The sequence below is a fragment of the Pelodiscus sinensis genome, chromosome 5 (assembly GCF_049634645.1).
Source record: "Pelodiscus sinensis isolate JC-2024 chromosome 5, ASM4963464v1, whole genome shotgun sequence".
Classification (NCBI taxonomy): domain Eukaryota; kingdom Metazoa; phylum Chordata; order Testudines; family Trionychidae; genus Pelodiscus; species Pelodiscus sinensis.
The window spans coordinates 43,720,013-43,743,584 of NC_134715.1; the positions used below are offsets into that span (position 1 = coordinate 43,720,013).

General features: G+C 42.8%; 2 long non-coding RNA genes across 2 annotated transcripts in view; one reads left to right on the forward strand and one right to left on the reverse strand.

Moving 5' to 3' along the window:
• LOC112544305 (uncharacterized) overlaps positions 1 to 10,340 on the forward strand; it is a 92,823-nt gene extending 82,483 nt beyond the window's left edge. Inside the window, exons 6-8 of the long non-coding RNA XR_012904130.1 lie at positions 7,969 to 8,058; positions 8,343 to 8,430; positions 9,063 to 10,340. This is a non-coding gene — a long non-coding RNA (uncharacterized LOC112544305). The remainder of the gene's footprint in view (positions 1 to 7,968; positions 8,059 to 8,342; positions 8,431 to 9,062) is intronic.
• The window catches only part of LOC142829583 (uncharacterized), a 93,772-nt gene extending 70,266 nt beyond the window's left edge, over positions 1 to 23,506 (reverse strand). The window contains exons 1-2 of the long non-coding RNA XR_012904131.1: positions 23,212 to 23,506; positions 20,874 to 20,987 (exon numbers count right to left, since the gene is read on the reverse strand). This is a non-coding gene — a long non-coding RNA (uncharacterized LOC142829583). The remainder of the gene's footprint in view (positions 1 to 20,873; positions 20,988 to 23,211) is intronic.
• Between the last annotated feature and the right edge of the window lie 66 nt (positions 23,507 to 23,572).

Below are 23,572 nucleotides of genomic sequence, written 5' to 3' on the forward strand. Positions count from 1 at the left end.
GTGGGTATCTACTTTATGTCCACATTCGTGGATGTGGATTCGATATCCACAGATCATTTTTGCATATGTAGATACAAATTTTGTATCCATACAGGGCTTTAGCTGTACAAATATACACAGAAACCTGGCTCCTGCTTTTAAAGTATGTATACTATAAGTAGAACAGGGGTGGCCAACCTGTGAGCCGCATACGGCTGTTCACCCCCAAAAGTGTGGCTCGAGAAGCCTCCCTGCATCTCCCCCAATGGCCCGCCTGTGCTCATCGATGCTGCCCCCAAGATGAACGTCGCACTGATGCTACCTTCAGGAACAACGGAGGTAGCGCGGGCTTCCTGCGGGATGGGAGGGAGTTCTGCACTGTGTGCCAGGTCCCGGAAGTACACGGGCTGTTCTCCCTCGCCCCCACTGCCACCAGCTGGTGCGGTACCTAAAACACGGGTCCGTTGCATGCTGCGGACTTTGTTCCCCTTCTGCCTTCCTGTGCGCGGGGAGGTGATGGGGGTCCAGGACTGTGCCGGCTCTGGCAGTGCGCACTGCTGTGGGGAGTGGAGGAGCAAGGCGTGTGCTGCCCTAGTGTTTGGGATTGACGCAGTCTGAGACTTCCCCTTCCCCAGCACAGGAAGGCAGCAGGGGAATGAAGTCCCCAGCGCACTGGCTCCAGCTGCTCGGATGGTGCACGCTGCAGTGGGGAGCGGAGGAGCAAGGCACGCACTGCCCAGGCAGCTGGAGCTGGCGCACTGGGGACTTCATTCCCCTGCTGCCTTCCTGGGTGCGGGGGAGTTGGGCGGGGAGAGGGGAGTCCTGGATTGTGCCAGCTCCAACCACTCGGGCAGCATGCACCTTGTTCCTCCACTCCCCACAGCAGTGCACACTACCTGTCCAGGACTCCCTCTTCCTCCCCCCATGCAGGAAGGCAGCAGGGGAGAATAAAGTCCCCAGTGCGCTGGCTCCAGCTGCCCGGTCAGCACATGTTGCCATGGGGAGTGGAGGGGCAAGGCACATGCTGCCCGAGCATTTATTGCTGGCGTGGTCCGGGACTCCTCCTCCCTCCCTCCCCCCCCCCCAATGCAGGAAGGCATCAGGCATGCGATGGACCAGCGTTTCAGGTACCACACTGCTGTTTGGGGGATGGGGGAGCAGCCCGTGCACTTCCTAGGCCTTGGTGCACAGCTGCAGGATCCCCAGGTACCGGTCCCTGTCCCCTCCACCCCCTCAAACCCCCACAAGTACCTTGCCCCGGCACCCACTGGCACCCTGTCCCCTGCCCCAGCACCCTGTTCCCTACCCTCATCAGCACAGTTGGGGCCACATTAGTGAGGCTTGGGGGGTTCTGAAGGGGTTGTTTTTTTGCATCTCACTTGTGTGGCCCTGACTGACTTTTCTGTGGGTCAGTGACCCCTTACTCAAAACATGTTCCCTGCGCCTCTCATAAATAAAGACAACGCTGAAACATTTTGTGTTTGACATAATATTTTATTTAAAAATGAAGCCTGGCCAATTGGGGCCAAGCCCCCATCTGGCCGCAGCATCATAACACTCCTGCACCCACCCCCCAGACTCCAAACCTGAGCCAATCATACACTGGAACCCCCGCCCTGATCCTCTCACATCCCCAGTCTTCTGGCACAACACTCCTGCACCATCCACACACTGCAAATCTGTGCCCATCATACTCCCAGCCTCCCTGCCCTGAGCCCCTCATATACCCCAGCCCAAACTCCTGCACCCTCACATCCACAAGCCTGTGGCTTGCTCAGTACCCTAACCCTCCTCCTGATCCCAACACTCTCCAGCCTGGAGCCTCCTCCCTGAGCCAGCATCCTTTTCTCTACTTCCTCCTGCACGCAAATTCCCTCCCAGAGCTTGCACCTCTCACCCCTTCCCAGTGCTTTTTTTTTTTTGTGATGGTACGCCCCAGGACAGTGCACCGGCACCTATTTTCCCCCAGCGCATCTTTTTTTTTCTCTCTCTCAACAAATCCCTCCCTCCTGGTACGTGGCTCTTTGCACTCTATCCACTGCTATTTTGGCTCTTTGTCTCTAATGGGTTGGCCACCGCTGAAGTAGAATCTTCATTTGGTAGCTATGATGTGAAAAGGGGTGCATCTTTTTTCAGTTCTTTTCTCATTTTGAAATGACCGTGTATTGTTGCATAGGCACTCTTGTGTAGGATTGTAGCTCAAAGAATTCCTACACTGTTGCCAAGTTTGGAATTGGACAAAAAATAGCAATAGAAATTATGCCAGAGATGATATAATGTATCCCTATGGAAGAGGAGTATTCCATAAAAGCTAAGAGACTGATCCTGCAAAAATAGCCTATTGGACTTCAGTGGAAGTATTCACATAAAGATGTCAGGGTCAAGACCTAAAAAATGGCCACCAAAAAGCAAGTGAGAACATAAATGACAAATGGGTTGCCTTTCTTTACTTTCTCTCTCTCTCCCATTTCTTATCTCTTTCTTCTAACTTTTTGTTTTTCCCATCTATCCCCAGTCTTCCATTTTAGAGGATTTTAAAATTATATTTTTGCACTGTGAATTTCATGTTTGTGAAGGAAGAGGACTGATAGTGGGCATGAACCAGGTACTCTGTTGGCAGGGACTTCTCTGTAGCTCCCTCATACAAAAGGGGGGAGCCCTTGTTACCACTCAATAAGGGTGTGTCTACACTGCACTGTTATTTTGAGATAATTAACTAGTATTATTTTGAAATAACAATGTGACCATCTACACAGCTATTCTGTTATTTCGAAATAACAGCTTATTCCAAAATCTGTAAACCTCATTCTATGAGGAATAATGCCTATTTCAAAATAGCTATTTCAAAATAAGGTGTGTGTAGATGCTCCAATGCCGCTATTTTGAAATTGCCCCTCGCCAGGGCCATTCTAAATTATTCCTTCCCAGCGCCTCCTAGGGCTCTAAATCGAAGTAGCACATCTACATTAGGGAACGCTGCCTCAGACTAATTTTGAGGCTTCCCTGCAGTGTAGATGTGCTATTTTTGAATAACTATTCCGGAATTGCTTACTTCAAAATAAGCATGCAGTGTAGACATACCCTCAAGGACAGATAACCCTTGGGTCTCAGTTACACTCCCAAATTCACTGCACCAGCTGAAGCAGGGCTTTAAAAAATGCTGCTGGCATCAGAAAGTTCTCGGGCACGTTTGAAACTCACAGCTGCATGCTACACCTGATTGCATCTTAACAGGGACACATCTTGTGGGAACAGCACACACTCTGCTTATGTAGAAGCAGTGTTTGGAACTGATCATGGTAGTTTCGTTGCTATTTCAGTGCTACTCTTTCGGTATGATGCCCACCTACTGAGGGCTTGTCTATGCTACTGCTTACCGTGATGTAACTTATGTCACCCAGGGATGTAAAAAAGCTCACTCCCCTGAGCAATGTAAGTTATGACTTAAAGCGGTGCTATGTGATGCTTTCCTGCTGCCATAGCTTAAGTTCTGCTTCTCACTAAGGTGGAGTAATTATGTCGACAGGAGAGCAGTCTCCTGTCAACACAGCCTATCTTCACCTGATGCACTACATTATGTATTGTTGTGGTAGTGAAGATAAGGCCTCAGTCTAAGGTGAGTCCTCAAGTCTATTCTAATATTTGGGTCTTGTTATGTTAGGGCTGTGCAAAAGTTCTGATATTCAAGTCTGAATTTGTATTTGTGATCCTGACATTCAGGTTTATTTATGTTCACTTTCTACCTCCTTTATCCCTTCTTCTTAGCAGAGTCTGCCAGTCATGCCAAATTATGTGATGGTTTTGTGGAGACTCAAGAGCATTGAACTCATTTGAACCCAGTGTGACGGCACGCTGGGGTCCCCCATCTCCTGCACCCCCAAATGGCACGAACACACTCCCCCAGCCAGTAGAATGGAGGTAGTTTATTGCATCTCCAGTATATAGCACAGCACAGATGTCATCTGGTTACAGGAACTGGGGCTAAGAGGCCTCAGTGCCCCCCTTGAGATGGGGGAGTCCCAGCCCCCTCCCCAGCTCCTTCTCCCCTGCTTTCCAGACAGCAACTAACCACCTCTCCTCCAGCCCTGCCCCCAGCCAGGGCAGCCTTCCACCTTCCTTTGTTTCTCCCCATGGGGGGTGGCTGGTCAGACCAGTTTGGAGCCACCTTTGCATAATGACTCCCCCCTTCCCTGCTGGGTCTTGCTACAGACAGCAGAGGTCGCCACAGCCCTAGCAAGGTACCCCCACTACGTCACACAAGGTACCCCCACTACGTCAAACCCAGTGCTCCAAAAGTTAAAGGTTAGTGATTTTTAGTTCATTTAAAAATGTTTGCTTAGAAGTGGACACTGTTGCTCTTAGACTACCCTAATCCTTCTCTATGTAGAATCTGCCTGTGGAGGCAGTGCTTTCGGTCACTGATTAAGAGGAGACATTGTTTTCAGGGATGCGGATTCAGCACTGCTATGAGTTGGTACATCAGCAGTGACTGTAAGAGAATGCTAACTATTGGTACAGTACCAAACTTGTTACTAAGTATGTGGAGATGAAATTCCATTCTGTTATGGTAGCAGATAGTTCAGTACAGATGCCTGATTTCTTTCTGGCTTGTAAAACCAGAAAATGGGGAGTCTGTGCACCGAGATTCTGGCTTCTCATTGCACTACTTCAAAGTGATAACCAAGAGATGTGAAAGCATAAACAAATCCCTGCTACTAACACACATTCTATTGGTGTATTCATTTAGTATTATTGTATACAGATTCCAGAGAAATAATTATCTTACAGTTAAGTTTTCTTTCTCAGATCTCTCCTTGTCTTTTCCATATCTGCACAGCATTAGATGCTTTTATATATCTCTGCTAACTAGACAAACACCTTTTCTTGGATCACATGATGCCTTTCTGTGCTAAAAGCTACTTAAGCCCCAGTATAAGCTAAAAGGTGTGACAAACGCTTTAGTGCAGGAGTTAAGGTCTAGCACAGGGCTATTCAACTTTGGAAGCCCCGCAGGCCACAATGATACTCACAGCACATGCCGAGGGCCACACAAAGATATATGGGCATTGGAAAAGGTTCCGAAAAGGGCAACAAAAACTATTAGGGGTTTGGAACAGGTCCCATATGAAGAGAGATTAAAAAGACTTGGACTTTTTAAGCTTAAAAAAGAGGAGACTACAGGGGGATATGATAGAGGCCTATAAAATCATGACTGGTATGGAAAAAGTGAATAAGAAAAAGTTTTTTACTTATTTCCACAATAAAAGAACTAGGGGGTCGCCAAATGAAATTAATAGGCAGCAGGTTTAAAACAAACAAAAGGAAACTCCTTGCCGGAGGATGTGATGAAGGCTAGAACTTTAACAGGATTCAAAAAAGAGCTAGATAGATTCATGGAGGTTAGGTCCATTAATAGCTATTAGCCAGGATGAGTAGAAATGGTGTCCCTAGCCTCTGTTTCCCTAGAGGAGGATGACAGGGGAAGGATCATGTGATGATTCCCTTTTGTGTTCCCTCCCTCTGGGGCATCTGGCATTGGCCACTGTCAGCAGACAGGATACTGGGCTAGATGGACCTTTGGTCTGACCCAGTACAGCTGTTCTTATGTTCTGTCTTAAGTGTGGTTGCATAAACATGCAAATATATATGCAAATATATCCATATAGCTTCTTTCACACTGATGGGCATGAATACAAGATTAAGGCAAGACAATACAACACACAGGCCCCATTTAAATCAGCTCTGATTATATTAATAAAATGCAATATTTACCCGATTTCCACCCATATGACAGCACTTTTAATGAGCAAGCAGTCCAGGAATTTAACTACTAAAATGCATATCAACAGAAGACCATTCTATTATCTCCTTTTTTGTTTTGGCTCCCATCTGCGGGTCATGTGTTGAGCCCCATGTAAACCCAAACCACATTGTGGGCCGCAAACAAACGAGCTGTGGGCTGCATATGGCCCACAGGCCGTGTATTGAGTAGCCCTGGCCTAGCATGTTCTTCATACACAGAAGGAAATCTTTGATTGTATCTAGCCTTGGGTATAGTTAAGTAGCAACATAACATGGACCAAAACAATCAAGATGAACACACAGTTAACACATCCTAATTTATAGATATCCCAGCACCTTAAGAAATGCATCAGGGAGTTTCAGATGAAGTACAAAAGCATTAGTAGAAAAAGCTATGTCTGTCTGCTGTACCACAGTACTGAAAGCATAAATAAGTTCATTTCACTGCTAACAATTCAGCAGAAAAATGCTAATGCATTGTACTAGATGGGAGTGAAGTTTGGGGCCCAGGTTTAACAGATAATTATGTCAATTGGGTCATAAAATTAATTAAAGGAAACCCTATAACTACAGTCCTGCTAACAAAATCTGTGGTCATGGGAACTCCAACATGAACAGCTACAGAGCAGAATTATGATCATGCCACCGATTCAACCAATTTACAGACAAGAACACCCAACTTTTGGTGTCATTTCAATCAAAACAGCAAAGTGCTCAAAATTAAAATACCAAACCCAAGTGAAGACACAAAGCACTCCTGTATCACATCTCTCATAAATCACAACAGCATTAGTCTGACCAGTGACAGAGATCCTCACCCAAAACCAAACCACGCGTGAGAAACTAGTTTGGATCCTAAAATGCAAATACATATATGCAAACGTCTGGGGGAGAGGGGAGACAAAAAATTAGATTTCTCTATATGTTCTCACACGCGTGTATTCTGCCAACAGAGTGATTCACCAAAGTGAAATGTGCAAAAGTAAGGTGGAGTATCACTAAATACAGAACAAATGGCATAATGGAGAGATGGAAAACGGAAAACAGAGAAAATGAGAGCAGAATGACTTGTGCATCAACTGTGATGCAAAAACTGAAGATTCCTGCTTTTGAACAAACTGCTCACAGACCCCTGTTATGGTACTATAGAAAAGTTGAAGATACTTAGAGATCTTCTCCATGTTATAGGGAATTGTTATGTTGTGTATTTATGTAAAGATGGTGCTGCTGATATGCAGCAGTATAAACTGAAAAATTTCTCCCTCCAGGATATGTGCCACGCAAACCACCTGAACATGTGGGTTCATGTTTGTATAACCTTATTCAATTAGGGTGCCCTACTGAGCTATGAAATACAAAACCAAGCTGTATAAACTAAACTAATTAGCCAAAAATATCTAGTCCCATGGAAACATGCTATGTTACAATGTTATGACCCATAAGAACCTCCCCCCAGCACTGCATAAATATTGGTTATACATACATGAAGGAGGTAGGCAAAAAATAATTATGTAATTACTTCACTCAGCAACATTTATTTGCTGAAAAGTAATAATGATTTGACTAAAAATAACACTCAGAATAATTCTCAAGTATCTTGTAAATAAAAGAAGTGCCAGTCTGACTACTAGACTGGGTTCTGGTACTGGATTTGCCATTAACTTGCTTTCACTGAACTGTTCTGTGGCTTAGTTTTCCCTGTAAAGAGGGATAATAATGCTTGTTTATCTTTTGTAAGAAGACCTGAGATCTATCCATATGTGTGAAATACTAGTGTTATAAAAACAGTTTGATATGATTCTGATCTCACGAATGTACATCATAGCAAGTCAGGAATAAGGTAAATGGAGTTGCTCTAGTGAAGTCAGTCAGGCAAAGTTTGGTTTGATTTGGTTTGAAACAGGAAAAATGGAAAATGTTTTTCAAAAACTCTAAATAATTAAACTATTGTTTTAAAACATTAAGTACTTCAAATCTGAAGTAAGATGGTAGGAGTCTGAAAGTTCTGTGGTAACTGCAGTAGCTAAGGAGAACCTCCTCTGGTTTTTGTGTGGCCAGTGGTTAATGACTTTATCACTTTTTGGTTAATCTGACCCAGCATTGGAAAGTGATCATCTCTTTCCTTTCAATGACTTCCCCCGTCTTATTTTGATGTTTTTTTCTCTTGTGGTTCTTTTTTATTTGCAGTGAATCTTTTCCCTGAGTAGCACTTTCTGAACTCAGCAATGTCTCGACAGGACTGCAGTGAAAGCTATCTGAAAAATATGCCTGTCAAAGGTGGGTCCTTTTTTTAAAAGAGATGAATGCAAAATGATGCTTAATATCTCTCTTTAAATATCCTATAAATAAGTTTCATAGCACTGTACATTATTAAGGTTGCCCACTACTTCCCATAAGACCTTGTTCTAGCTGCTTATAATGTTGCCAAGCTTTAACTGTTTGAGTTGAAATTTTCAATGCTGGGTGTTTGGGCTGATTTTTGTGAAAAATCTCAGCTAAAACAGTTCAATAGTTCCTGAGAATTAAGGTAGGAATTCATACTTTTATTTTGCTCATGTTAGGACCCTTCTTTGAATGGAAGCTGATGGGAGACCAAGATCAAATTAAGTGCTTGAAGAGACTGGGAACCCATGGCCTGGATGGAATGAGGTGAGGGGACAAAAGACAGGTCTGCTGAGAAGCAGGAATGTGTCAGAAGATATAGGACTGACTGGGCAAAGAGACTGGGACAAGGAGGTAGGGAGGAGACATTGAGATTACACAAGATGCCCAGGGAGGGAGACCAGAACTGGGAACCATTGAGGAGGAAGAAAATGGGCTTGGTGGCAGTTGGAGGATATTAGAGAAGACAGATCAGATGTGAAGCCATCAGAAGATGGGGAAACTGGGATGGCAGGGCAAGAAGACTAGGGACAGGAAGATTTGGGAGTGGGGATAGGAATATCTGCTACTGTGCTCACTTACATGTTTAGCCCATGTGGCAGAAATCTGTGTGGTGGAGCTAAATGTTCCACCCCTGCTGATATCCCATACAGATGTCAGTATGCAACCACAAGATGGTATTTCTATTTTTGCTCTGTATTCTTTTTTAAATAATCTACAAAACTACACATCCACACACACAAAATACATTCAAAGAACATCAAGGTTGTAAGTTCAAGCACTCAACAGTTTGGATATGCTTAATTAAAATGATCTGTGCAACATTAATTTGTCCCTTCTGTGCATATGCATGATGATACAGTCTTTAATTACATGACCTCATACTATTTTCTCCACAGGCCCACTACTTCCTTTGCTGTACAGAATGGCCCTGCTCCAGGGATGAATCAGGGTTATGTAGTGAAGGAGGCTGTTGTCTGTCGGATCCCCGCTTTATATGTTGTGGAAGTTGGAAGGTGTGTAGTGACTGGGGCAGAGGACTGCAGGAAGAAAAAGGGCGGTCTCATGGTTTAGGAAGTTGAATGCTGCTTTGGAGACTTGGATTCTATCCCTGCATCTGCCACAGAGTACCAGTGTGAGATTAATCTATTCATTTTAACCAGACTTTCAACAAGTGGTCACTAATTGTGTATTCTTTGCTTTCTGGGTCCTGACTAGACCCTGGGGTCTGATTAGCAAAAGTGATGACCACTGGAAGCTGTTATAGGTTAAAACTCCCTGATCCAGCATCCTCGGGACCTGAGCAGTCCCGAACCAGGGAGGTCAATGCTACCCTGTGCTGGCTGTCCCACTCCTGGGGTCCCAAGGCTGCCAGAGTTCTGTGGGTTCTGGACAGGACTGCCTAGTTGCTGCCAGCCCTGCTGCCATCCCCGGGACTTCATTCCGGAGACCCCCGGCCATCTTCAGCCCCGCTCAGAAGCCATCTGCCCTGCTGCTGCTGGGGATTCCCTGGGGGTCCCCAGCCAGGACTCTCCTGCTGCTGTCTGGCCCCACTGCCACTGGAGGTTCTCTGGCCTGGGCTGCCCACCCATTCTGCATCCGGAGATTCCTCAGGTTCTCCGCCTGGACCTCCCCAGCCGCCTGGCCCAGATAACACCAGGGATTTCCTTGACCAGGGCCACTATGCTGGCTGCTGCTGGGAGTTTCTGGGGTTCTTTGGCTGGGGCCACCTGACTGCCACCTGGCGCTACTGCAGCAGGGAGTTCCCCAGCTAGGGCTGGAGCTTCTGGTCCGGCTGACACCAGAGGTTCCCTGGCCAGGATGGGGGCTCCCGGTTCACCACCTGGTCCCACTGATGCTGGAGGTTCTCTGGCCAAGGTGGGGCTCCTCACCTCTGCCTGGCCCCACTGATGCCAGGGGTTCCCCAGTTGGGCTGGGGCTCCCAAGGCATATGTTCTCCAGCTGGTTCCCACTCCCACCTCTGGGAATCTTAGGTCCAGCAACATCTGTGGCCCTGCTGGACCAGAGTCCAGGATTTGGAAGGGTCATCTTGTATTGGAACAAAGTTTGAAACCATCCATTTCATGGAAGTGCTATATAATGCTAAGTACTCTGAAAATTCAGATCCTAGATGTGTCGTGCTGGACTCTCTCTCTCTCTCTCACACACACACACACACACACACACACACACACACACACACACACACACACACACACACACACACACACACACACACACACACACACACACACAATTTCCTCATCTGTAAAACAGGGTTAATGTCCCTTACTTCACAGAGATCGTCTGAAAAGAAATGCATTCGTTTTTGTGAAGTGTTTAAATTCAGTAGTGAAGGCTGCCACAGAAAAGCCCATGAAGGAATTAATAATTCAATATTCAGAGCAGGGTTTGAATAGTGCGCAGCATGAGACCACACAGTGAACAGTGAGGAGAAAACAATATATCAAATAGCTACTCATTATGTGAGCACTGTCCATTTTGTGAACTGAATGAGGGAGGGGTCCTGTGGAAAAAACAGTATGTTATGATTTAATTAAAGAATGTGTCATAATTAGAGCTGAATCCTAATTTTTTCAGACATATAGTTTATTCTCTGAAAAAATGCAGTTTGAGTTCACGTGAAACTATTAGCAAAAGTGAAACAAATTTGCTGAACAGTTTTAGCCAACAGTAACTACAAAATCAGGATAGATTAATAAGGGCGGTGGTGGCAGCCCTCTCTAACTTTTAGCCAAGTGTATGTGGGAGATCCAAGTTGAGGTCCCCCTGCTACTAAGGATGTTAAATTGCAGTTACCTAGCTAATTGTGTAGTCGATGCAATTTGTATCGACTACATGATTAGTTGATAAGGACTGCTCTACGGAGCTGCACTTGGGGTAGCTCCAGGAGCCAGCTCAAGCCGGGACTGAGCAGTCCCAGCATGTGCCAGCTTCAAGAGCCACCTGCACTGCGGCTCTGCATTTTAAATGTAGTAAGAGCCATCAGGCCCGATGGCTCTTACTACATTTAAAATGCAGAGGCGCAGTGTCCCAGACCAGCACGAGCTGAGACTGCTCGGACCCAGCTCATGCCAAGTCCAGCATCCCCTAGTCATAGCAGCTTCTGAAGCAGCCCTTGCGCACGGCCAGCCCAAGCTGCTGTGGACAGCTGCTGAAGCAGCCTCTCCTATCCCCTGTCCTGCTGCCTCCGATAAAGCCACCTCCCGCCAGCACCATCTCCTGTTCCCCCCCTTGCTGCCTCACATACAGAGGCAGCAAAGGGGGGGAAGCGAGTAGTTGAGTACACCACTTGACTACTCTCTAACATCTGTATCTGCTACATGATGTGGAAAGGATTTTGAACTTAGGTCTTCCTTCTCCTCAGGTGAGCGCCCTAGCCATGGAGCTATGGGTTATTCTAGGCTGTCTCTCTCTCTCTCTTGTTAAGCTGTTCCACTAGTATAAAATACTTGATTAGTCATTGGGCCACAACAAACAAGAGAATGACTCCATAACCCAGTGGGTAGGGCAGTCACCTGGGAGAAGAGAGACCCATATGCAAGTCCCTGCTCCAATTAATATTGAATTGTTTCCAAGGAGTAAAACCGCTTCAACAGGAGATATTGAGGGAATGGGCCCCACTCCCAAAGAATAGCCAATTGTCTGGTGATTAAGGCACTGGGCTGGAGGAAAAAGAAGTTCAAATCCTACATCAGTTATAGGTGGGGGGAGGAATACAACTTGTGTGGCTCATATCCTGACTGAGTGCCTACCTGCACTAGAGGGTTAAAAGTTATAAAGTGAGGGCTCCACCTCTTTCTCATCCGAATTTAGACCTTTAAAAAAAGCCATAAACAGCATGTTTTGAGTTGAATTAAACGTTTTGTTTGCTCTCGAGGTATTTTTGATTTGCTATTTTTTTTTAATTTCTGATTTTAGCTTAACACAGCCAATGTTTGTCTAATATTTTAGAACTGCCAGCAATATGAAAAATCATTTATTCACTCACCTAATTATAATGCATAAGCACAAGGAGACCAAATTAAGATTGTGCAGACAAACTTAATTCTGACACCTAACTTGACTTTTCAACCTTCATTAAGTTCTTTTTAATGTGGCTTTTTAATGTAATACATATGTACATCTATTGATTTTCTCTATCAGTTTCAGCAAAACAGTCTCTGATATTCTCAGTCAGCACACTGGTAGTAGGATAAGGGAAATATACCACGTATCTTTCTATAAGTATGAGCATATAAACTAGGGCTACTGAACTTTGGAAGCCCCAGGGATCACAATGATACTCACAGCACATGCTGCAACTTAAGTGTGGTTGCATGTACATGCAAATAGCTTCTTTCACACTGATAGGCATGAATACAAAGATTAAGCCTTAAGCTGCAGTGCCGGACCCAAACATGGCCAGTGTGAGCCAGTCAGCACCTCTCAGACTCTGCCTGCAAGACTAAGCAGCCAACACTTCCCACAATGCCCCAGCACTCCTGGCATCTCCTCTCTGGGGACTAGAAATGACGACACCATGTACCCGTCTGTTCCAGCCAGCCTGTCTGCTTGTGTCTTTCAATGCTCACTCCACCTGGGAGACACCTCGCTGTTGTGGAGCATGTTCCCAGTGGAGGCCATGTTCAAAGGATCCCAATTGCAGGCTGCATGTTGAGCTCCGTGTAAACCCAAACTACACTGTGGGCTGCAAACAAACAGGAAGGAGGCCGCATGCGGCCCGTGGGCCACGTGTCAAGTAGCCCTGATATAAACCTTCCAAAGAACTGCTGCTGTAGAAAACTGTCTTTACCTTCATTCAGGGCTGGTGACAAAATTCGCTAGGCTTTTGGGAAGGTGTGTGTGTCGGAGGGTAGGTTGGCTGCAGGCCCTCCCAGGAGTGGGGCTGAGGCTAGCTTGCGTTACCTATACCGTGCCATGCAGGGCTCCAGCAGTAATTTAAAAGGTCTGGGGCTCTGGCCACCACTGCTATTGAAGTAGAAGTGGCGATAGCCCATAGATCTGAGCCCTTTTGAATCACCAGGCCACGGGGAAGCTTCCCCTTTCGTCCCCCCATGCTCTCCCGTTGGTGGCCCAGCTTCCATTTTCCTGTAACTTAAAAATTTAAATTTCTCATTTCAAAATTAAATGTGATTGTCTCTATGCCAAGAGTCACACCACAATTATCAGTCCTTTATATGAAGAATGGAAAGTAGCTTTGAACAGTTTGTCAGTCTTCAGGCTTAGAAATTTCAAAATGGTCACATTCTCGCTCTAAAACTATTGGAAATGACTGACATTTAACATCAATTGCCACAAAAGGAAATGTAAGTTACTCTTCCCTCCTGTTTTTTTATTCATTACACAGCTGGAATTGTTGGAAGTTTGTTGTCTGTTGTTGTTTAAACAAGAGTCTAATTAAGCTAAAAAGACTTGTGGGCTAAAATATCAGGATGTATTGAGAATAACTAGGGCCTCCAAACCGAAGGTCAGATCAGCTTTTGTGTATGAATATCTGCAATAGGCTGGAAAACCTACTGGAAACCTACAAAGTGTCTCCTATAGGGTGTCTCTGGCATTGTTCCTTCTAAGCATAATTTTGAACCCTCCAAAACCAGAAGATCCCCTGAGCTCAGGGTGCATTTTGACTTCAGCTTAGGTCACATGGATGCCTATGTACTGGAACGTGTGAGACATCTTCTCCAGCTGATGCCCCCAGAGCCAGTATCTCACCAGAAGGATGGGATTCAGACAGTTGTAGGGAAGCACTGCATTAATACTGCTTAACTTTGATGGGATAATGGGATGAAAATGCCCATCTATGTAGCTCCACTCCCACCGTATTTCACTGCTCCACAGCCCTATAGAGCAGGGGTCAGCAACCCCCCAGCACAGGTGGCACGTGAGCCGATTTTTACTGGTATGCAGGATAGGAGCTCAGCTCCCTTCCCCCATTCAGTGAGAGCCTGTGCTGCCGCTTGAGCCTTGTGGTCTGTGTGCAGCCACAGCACCAGCTCCGGGGGGCAGGCAGGGAGGGTGCAGACGGGGCTGTGTGCCAGCCAGTAGTTGGTGCTTTTCCCCTTTTCTGCCCACCCAACTCCATTATAGAAGAGATCCCATGGAAGCGGCAGTGAGCCAGTGAAAGCAGGCAAGCTTCTGCTGCTGCTGCTGCTGCTGGTGGTGGGGGCTTCTCCTTTGGCACCGAGACTGGGACAGGGGGCTGCTCCTGGGTGGCTGGGACCATGTGGCTGCTCCTCTGGTAACGGAACCGTGGTAGTGGGGCAGAGGCAGCCTGGCAACCCAGCAGGGGATGGGGCAGCATGTGTATTACTGCATAGGGTGGGTGGGTGCTGGCATTGGGATGAGGTGGAGGCAGGGAAGTAATTTGTGCTGTGAGGTAGGGGAGGTGTAGATAATTTGTTTGTGCTTTACCTGGGAGTAAGGACACAACAGACTACTGGTGCTTGCTACTTGGAGAAGCAGGATTTTATCCCAGCCCCCACATGGGCTGTGGGGAGCAGATTCCACAGGGGTGGGTGTGGAAAGAAGGGGTGGGGATGTGTTGGCATCTGTGTGGTGAGGTGGAAGCAGGAAACAGTATATTTGGGGTGTCTGTCTGAACAGTCAGAGGCTTGTGTGCTGCTTAAAGTATCAAACTACAAGCTCAAGATCGGAGAACACAGCAAGGCAAAGCAAAGCCAAGGACCACACTAACCAGTAAGATCTGCATCTTAATTTTTTTATTAATGAAGCTGATGTAAGTAGGACTATTATGGACTTTAAAAAATATCACCAGCACTCGGACCTGTACATATAGGTGAAGAAGTTAAATCTCGGCACACCACTTCTGAAAAGTTGCTGACCCCTGCTATAGAGACTGAGTCTTGAGGCTTCCATGTAGCTTGGGTAAAGGAATCAAAGCACCACAGAATGGTACTGTTCACTTTCCTGGGCACACTTTTCCCTGTGGGTTTTGTCCCCTAGACCTCCATGTCCTGCGTCCATGTCCTGTGCAATCCTACAGTTTATATAATTTATGGGACCATTATGTTAATAGTATGCTAAGTCCAGAGATAGCTTTTGAATTTAAGCTATTAGGATGGAAAGAAGAATTGAAATTTGATATACAAGGCTTTGGGTCTGGGCCTCTTATCCTGTCCTAGTGACACTTCGTAGGTGAGGAAAAGTTCATCACTTGTGATGCCTTGGCTATTAGTGGATACCTGACAGCCTGAACTGCCTTCTGAAGCTCATTCAGAAATTCTCATTCCTACAGCAAACGAGAAGTTTTTCTATAATAGGTCTAATTATTTGTTTGCTCTGACTAGAAGAAACATCGTGTGTGATGTGTAGGGCTCTACCAAATTCATGGTTGATTTTGGTCAATGCCACACTCATAGATTTAAAAAAATGGTAAATGTAATTATTTCAGCAATTTGAATCTGAAACTTCATGGTGGTGTAATTGGAGGGGTCCTGACCCAAAAAAGAGTTAAAGGTCACAAGATTATTGTGGGAGGGAGGTTTGTGGTACTGCTCCACTTCTGCTGGCAGCACTGCATTCAGAGCCAGGCAGGTGGAGATTGGTGGCTGCTGGATGGAAGCTCTGTTCTGAGGGCATTACCAGCAGCAGCAGCAGCAGCAGCACAGAAGTAAGGATGGCACGTGATGGTATTGCTACCTTTTCACCTGAGCCACCCCCTGCAGAGCTGGGCCCTCAATTAGCAGCCTACATTCTCTGGTTGCCCAGCGCTGAAGGCAATGCTAAAATAAGGGTGGCAATACTATACTCTGCCCCTAAATAACCCTGCAACCCCTTTTTGTCAGGCCCTCCAATTTGAGAAACACTGGTCTCCCCCATGAAATCTTTGCAGTGTGGGGTAAAAGCACACAAAAGACCAGATTTCATGGGGGAGACCAGATTTCGCAGTCCATAGAGCCAGTAGCTATATGTTTTCATGGTCATGAGTTTGGTTGGACCCTAGTGATGTAATACTGTCTGAAATGTCATGTAACGCCCTGTGGCTGCTTCTCTTATGTTAGTAAAATCTGGATTTAAAAATGATCACACAAAAGGAAGTTAAGAATTAATCTCTCATCTGCAAATATCTGATAAGTTTCTGTTAGCCTCTAATTGGAAAAAGAAAAATGTTCCAACTAAAGAGCAATGGCTCAAATAATATGGGAGGTTGTATGGAAAAAATGATGCACCAATTATATATCCAGCAAAATAGAGACGACAAATGACTAGATTTTTGGTTATATTTTTTTCAGAAATCAAAGTATATTCACCTGCGAAAAAGAAAAACAAACTCCAGCATGTGTCCAGTTTTTTTTTAATATTAACATTTGATAGATATGCCTCATCTGTTAAATATGTATAAACTGAGCGAAATCTCTGATTAATAAAGTCACTAAAAATAACACATCAAGGGTGTTGTAATAGCATTTCTATTTCTGCATAATATCACTCTAAACTAAAGATTATAGTTGTAATTATTGTTTTTTTTTGTTTCTGATACTAACCTGACACAAATTTGTAAACCCGTTAAACTTTGTAAATAAATAATATTTTTTAAAATTCTACTCAATCTGCCTGAAACAATATCTCATATAGCAAAGAATCATAGCAGTAGGTGTTTTTGTTTTTGTTTTAAGTTTTTGTTTTTAAATCCAGGGAAGCCTTTTTGCTCATTGCTGTCTTCACTGCTGGCTTTAGATAGCTTTCTCTTTGATTGCTACATGAAATAAGTAATAAAGAAATAAATAGTTGGAATTTTCTGCTCTAGCTCTAATCCCCCAATAGAGAAGAAAATGAAAAATAGTCTTCTCTAAAGCTTCACATCAACAGTGTTTAAATAGCTATTTTTCCTTATACTTCAGGACTCCTAATGTTATAAATAAAAACTCAAATTTTAAAATGTCTATTCTATTTTGGCCTTCACTAACCAGTCTGAATTACTCATATGGATTGAGTAAAGTAGTAAATCGGAACAGTCTCTTAATTTTGTTGACTAAATGTAAGAAGTCACAAGTAGTCTTGCCAGATTTCACCTACATATTTATGACTGTGTGTGTGTGTATATATATATATATATATATATATATTAGCTTTCAAAGGTTCCACCTAGGATTAGGGTCCTGTTGAGGTACATACTGTACAAACACATCTGAAGACAGTCTCTGCCATGGAGAGTCAGGTGGTAGAAACCTTTGAAGAGCATCTGATGTCTGAATGTTTCCTTTCTTGAGCTGAGTATCTCATGAGATCTGCTGGTGTGAGACTTCTGCATCGGCCACATTAGAACATAACCTAGATAATCTCTTCCTTTAATGTTGGATCTTTCATTGAAATAAACAACATAGGGATGGATTTAAATCTGAGAATTTTAATCTGAGGCCCAACAATAAACATTTGGAGATTAGATCTGAAGTACTAATTATTGCATATCTCTAGTCAAAATAGAGCTACCAGGTGTACATTTTGTATTGCTTCCCCTTCCTTATTCCTCTCTACACCTCAATTCAGCAAAGTACTTAAATACCTGACTGACTTGAAGTCCCAGTGCAGAATCTTTTTTGAATTAGAGCTTAGGTGATAATGTTGAGTTAAACAAATGTAAAAACTCAGAAAACTTAGGCTCCAGTTCTGCAAAGAGATCCATGCAGGAAGACCCATGTACCTATACTAAGCTCTACTAAAGTCATTCAGTAGGGTTCGCTGAAGGTGCAGAGATAAACTAGATCAGGGCCTCAGTGATATACAATAAGGACAATATGGACCTTCAAGAACAATATTGGGCATTGTTTTGACTGTTCTAGCTGGATGTCTTAATGCAGGGGTGGGGAATCTAAGCTGGGGACTGGATGCCTGTATTCAGCCCCTGAGGCTTGGGCCCCTCCTCCCAGCATTCATGAGTCCTCGGTGGTGTTCCAGCCTGCCCCACCTCTGCAGGGCTGGAGCACATAAAATCTACAAGCTTGGGCCCACCTAGGCTTTGGTGTACAAGGGGAATGTAGGTAGGGTCTTTCTCCTTCTCAGTTGGGAGCCACGTCAGTGAGGGTTTGGGTTGTTTTGTAGTTTTGTTTTCTTTCTCACTTGTATGCAGCAGCCCTTGACTGATTTTGCAGTGGGTCAGCATACCCCGATCCAAAAAATGTTCCCCATCTCTGTCTTATTGGGTAGACAGGTGCTAATAATTGCCTGAAAGCATTAGTATTTACATCAAATTATAAGATTTGGAAGATTCTAGATTATTATGCCAAAGCTTTGAAATTTATGATTAACTACTTCAGGTTTCTTTCTTACCCATTTTTTTAGTTTCTTTTTCTCCTCCTTTTCAGCTATTACTTGGTGCCTTTTCCTGTAAACACTTTAGAACAATTTATTTTGCACCATACTTAGTTTATCACTTCCAGAACTCCTACAGCTTTTGATGTTCTGGAAGCCAAAACTCATTTCTAGCCCAGCTGTCTTGTGAATTTCAACCATGTTGCTAAACAGTAGTTGTGTTTCACAAATACTTTTCTGAAGTTTTTTTTTATTCACCCCCAACTTTATGGCGGTGTTTCCTCTGCACTCCAATGGCTATTATTATTCTTTTTTTGCTAGAGCTGGATTTAAGGAAAATACAATGGAATAGTCTTCAGCAATAACTGAGATAATTATGATCTGTTCAGTTAAACAGAGCAGGAGCCAAATGATGTTTCTGGAGGAATCTTTACAGAACATTTCTCTGTGTATAGTAAAGCTTTTTCTCACATTTCCCAAATGTTCCTAACAACAGGTTTTTTGGAGTTATATTCAGTGATTGCATTGAGTTGTTGATACCACTTTAGCCTTCCAGCAGAGGAGCCATTGCTATGTCATCCATTGATTTTAGACATAAGCCATTTAATTACTGCAGAATCCTTCAGAAAGGTTTCTATCCAAGCAACCACACTGAAGGTTAAGCAGCTGCCTGCTCTGGGTTGAAACTTGCTGCCATTACAATTGCAGGTCCCAACCCTGATTGAGAACACCAAACACAAAACTGTGGCCTATTGAGTACAGGGTGATGCACGTTATCTACATCATGGTATGTTTTATGTAGACCAACTACTGGATAGACAACAGGCAAAACAGAAGTTGTTTTACTGTGTTTGCACAACACATTTTTCATGTTATTTTTGAGGCTCCTCCTAATAATATGAATAGATAGATTATCTGTAAGGTTGTAATTGTTCTAAAGTCATTATTGATTAAATGCTGAGATGAGTAATTTTTTTCAGAAACTACCATTGAAACAAGCCTAGGCTATACTTGCTGCAGCCTAGCAGTGATGTTTTTGTGTCTTCCTCTAAATTCTTCTCCCAGCTGGGTTCTTTCATATTTCAGCATTAAAATAGATTCTTCCTAATTAGACAGATCTCTGTCATGATAATCAGCTTGAGAACTTACATGGCATTTTCATATCATATATATCTTTTTGCAAATCAGGCATGTACTTTATAATTTTTCAAAATTGTAATTGACTGAATAGCTCCTTTAACAGGCAATTGTCTCCCATAACTAGTAATTAGTGTCCTGTCAGTTGATATCGGCAGGCATTAGTGTTCAAACTGCTGACATCAGCAAATTCATCAAATCACTTATAATTGTGATATATATTTCTTTGAACTATCCAGTTGTTAAGAAAGCTTTCTAAAGATAATAATGTTTGCATGAAAGTGTATAAAGCAAATTTTAAAACCACACAAGCTAAATTACTGCATACAAACTAAGTCCACAGTCATAGACTTAGTTCTGGCACATATATCTATCATAAATCCATAAACAAGTCTATGCTTCTTTCAGATGAGAGACTGCAGTTGTTTGGTCAAGGTTATAGAGAATGTCTGATTTAATGACAGAAGTTAGTACTCGACTAGCACTCTGAGATCTCTCAGGTTTTGTCAGGACTAATCATGATGTTCTTTTTCAGTTTTTATTCACTCATATTCATTAGCTTACTAGCAGTTTTGCCTTGAGAATGAAAGTTGAGCTAAAAAACATCAGGGCTTTCATAGAAGATGGTACTCATCTTTGTAAATAATCTTTGACTAAAAATTACACAAAATAAATATTGAAATCTAATCTCTAACAAATTACCACAATTATAAAATAGGACAGCAATTAGGTAGCAGTTTTACAATATTTTCTGATGGAACTTAGATTCAACTGACAATATTAAAATAGGAGGATAATGCTGTATTTTCTTATACATGGGTATAATACAGAAAAATATAAGCACATCAACTCTTAGTGCTGAAATGGTTGAGGAAATATAGCAATATACATTTATTTGGCTCCAGTTTAACCTCCCCCGAAAAACACCTCTTTTGAGCAACACCCACTATTTTAGATTATATTCAGATGTTTTGCACTAAACTACTGATTGATACACCTATAAAACTTATAACATTGAAAGCCAATTAGCATAAACTAGATCCCAAATGATGCTACTTGGGCTTCAGAGCCTCAAGGTTGGTAAGTTATCTGAACCTGAAAAATATACCTGAAAAATCAAATATCTGAAAAATTCCAAAACATCCTAATTCTAGAATCTAAAAGTTGAAATAATAATATTCTGCACAGTTTTAAAGTGGCTATTTAAACATTTAATAAAACAAAGAAAGAAAAAATCTTCTACAAAGTACATTCAAAAGTAATCTAAAAGAAACACTCACCTTATGCCTCACTCCAGGAATGAGTGTTTCCTCTCTGGGGCCCCAGCAACTTAATTTGCAGTTTTGCTGAGGTGCAGAGATCTGACTTTATAGAGCTGCTTATAGGATCGGGATCTAAATTACCAAAAAAAAACCAAGCACACCATTTCTCTTTTTTCATTGATTTATCTGTTTCAGTTTAATATAGCACATAGCACCATAAGCACTGAAAATAAATAATAATTAATCAATTCCAAATAAAATTTTGCTGCATTTTAAATTAGAGAACTACTGTATTACTATTAAGGTGTGTTGCACATTATACATAGTGGGCCACATCCCATGTGGACCCTAAGTCAGTAAAGTTGCATTGCTTAGACTAGTTCTGAATTTGGCCTGCTGCATCAAAGGCAAAGCAATATATATGTACACACACACACATATTCATCTCTATTTTTCTTGGAATGAGTTATTACCCTTTGGAAGTAAACAGCAACAGTTTAGGCCAAAACAGAGTGTAGATTTGCGGAGTCAGTGTGTTACGAGCATTCTTCTTGGCTTCATCAAGCATTCTTCTTGGCTTGATCTAAAGCTCACTGAAGTCAGTGGGGGGAGTTTTCTCATTGACTTCAATGGCCTTTGGATCAGGCCCCTTTTCAGTAGCTCTTTCATAAGCAGGCCTGTCAGCTGAAGGGGATGCTGCAGAGAGGTGCCTGAAGCACTGACTGTTCAGAAGCTAAGCACATCCCTCTCCCTTCCTTGCCTGCTAGGCTGCCATTTTTACTGCAAAACTTCTTAAGAAATGCACTTTTCTTCAGGTCTTTTCTGTCTTTTCATACTGTGGTAAGACACAGTCCACACCTATGGTACTGTATAAATAATACATATATGCTTGCTAGTATATTGTATTCCTGTGAGGCTAATAGGAGAGAAATACTAAAAAACAAACAAACAAAAAAACAACTCCATGTCAGAGCTTCCTCTCTACTGTTATACAGTGTTTCCAAATCATTAGAGGAAGTGCTGTTTGTAAATGGGAAGGCAATTTCACTTCTCACCTGACTCCTTGGTCTCCTCTCTGAGCAGAGAAATACAACCGATTACATGCTTTGTGTAATAACTACTGATCACAGAGAGTGGTAAATAGTTTCAGCCTGATTCCCAGGTTATTTCTGGAGCCAATGTTTTAGTATGGGGAAATATAATATTTGCCCCACAGCCTTATATACTCTATAAGAAGGGAATAATTACTTTAATATTGCATTTGCCCTCCACAAAATATTCTTATACCATCTTAATCAATGTTATGTTGCAATTGCAAAGAACGGTAAGTATTCAAAAGGCAAATTTCATATTGCAGAAGTGCTTAATGAAAAAAGAAAGTGAGTTCCTCCTATTTCTAGGTTGGAAATAGTATTCTATGCTAGTCTGCAAAAAGGCCAGATATGAATATGGTTTGTCAGATCTTATGACTAATACGTGAGATCTAAATTTTCTTGAATTTCAGATACATTTTAGAAAACTTGGATTTTTACCCTAAATAAATTGTTTTATTATTATTGAAAAATATGGTTTCAGGACAATTAGTGTTATGGTTCCATTTAAACGATGATTTGTGCTGCTAGCAAATCATAAACTCTAATATTTAGTTAAAATATTTCATTTAATTCTATTGGGTCTGCAAAATGGTTTAAAACCAGGTTCCTGAGATGTTATTTTTGATCTGTTAATCATCAGTGTTGTACAGAGGAAGCACCTACTGTTTGCCTGGAAAAAATTTTCTGCTCAAGGTGTCATGTTTCTTTCTTTGTTTTAAAATAGAAAGTTCAGCTCTCTTTATTTGAGGGTCAGACTAGCTTGTTCTAATTGCAATAATTGTTTTAATTGTTCAACAATTAGAACAGAAGAGGAACATAAATCACAACTTTTTGAATTGTTTACTACTTGGTTTGTATTATGTTTGCCCACTACAAACTGTGCAGTGTTGTGTATTTCCTCAGGTTCTTGTCCATGAAATCTGCAATCTTTCTGTTTCAGTTATTTATTATTTACTTCTGCTGTCAATAGCCGTTAGTGCCCTAAACATTTTATCAACGTCTTTTATCTTTCTAACCTAATAGCCTATGTATTTAATCTTAAAAATATGTCTGGTGCAAATATACCTGGAATTTAAGAGTAAACATTTTTTTCAAGTTGCCCTCATTTGTATCCCCTATTAGCTCAATGCAAGTTATCTGTCTATCTTCCTGGAGGGGACAGAGTTTCATTGTGTCCATTCCCCCTATTTTTTAAAGGGGGGATAGTGTGGGAAGAGACATTTTTGCTTCTTGGATCGTTTTAAAACCACTGGCTTATTTACCTTTTCTTTTCCACCTGGATGGAGATGATAGACGACGCCTGCGAAGCTCCAGTGTTTCTGCGTGGTCATAGACAAGTTCTGCAATATAATGCATGCATGTGTAACAGCTTGGGCTTGCTTGAGACAGTAAATCGTATTGAATACAAGCACAAAGGCACGTTCTCACACAGAGGTCAGGAGTTGAATGAAGGCCGCCGTGCAATCCCCCCCAGTGTATGCATTGTTTCGGGGAGCCCTGATTTCTAGTCTAGTGCAAGGGAATAAGTAACCTGGGCGAGGGGATTAGATGGGGGATTGCCATGTCCGCTCCCGCTGGGTGGAGTCCGCGCCGGGTTTTGCACCTTGTCCCCGGGTCTGCCTC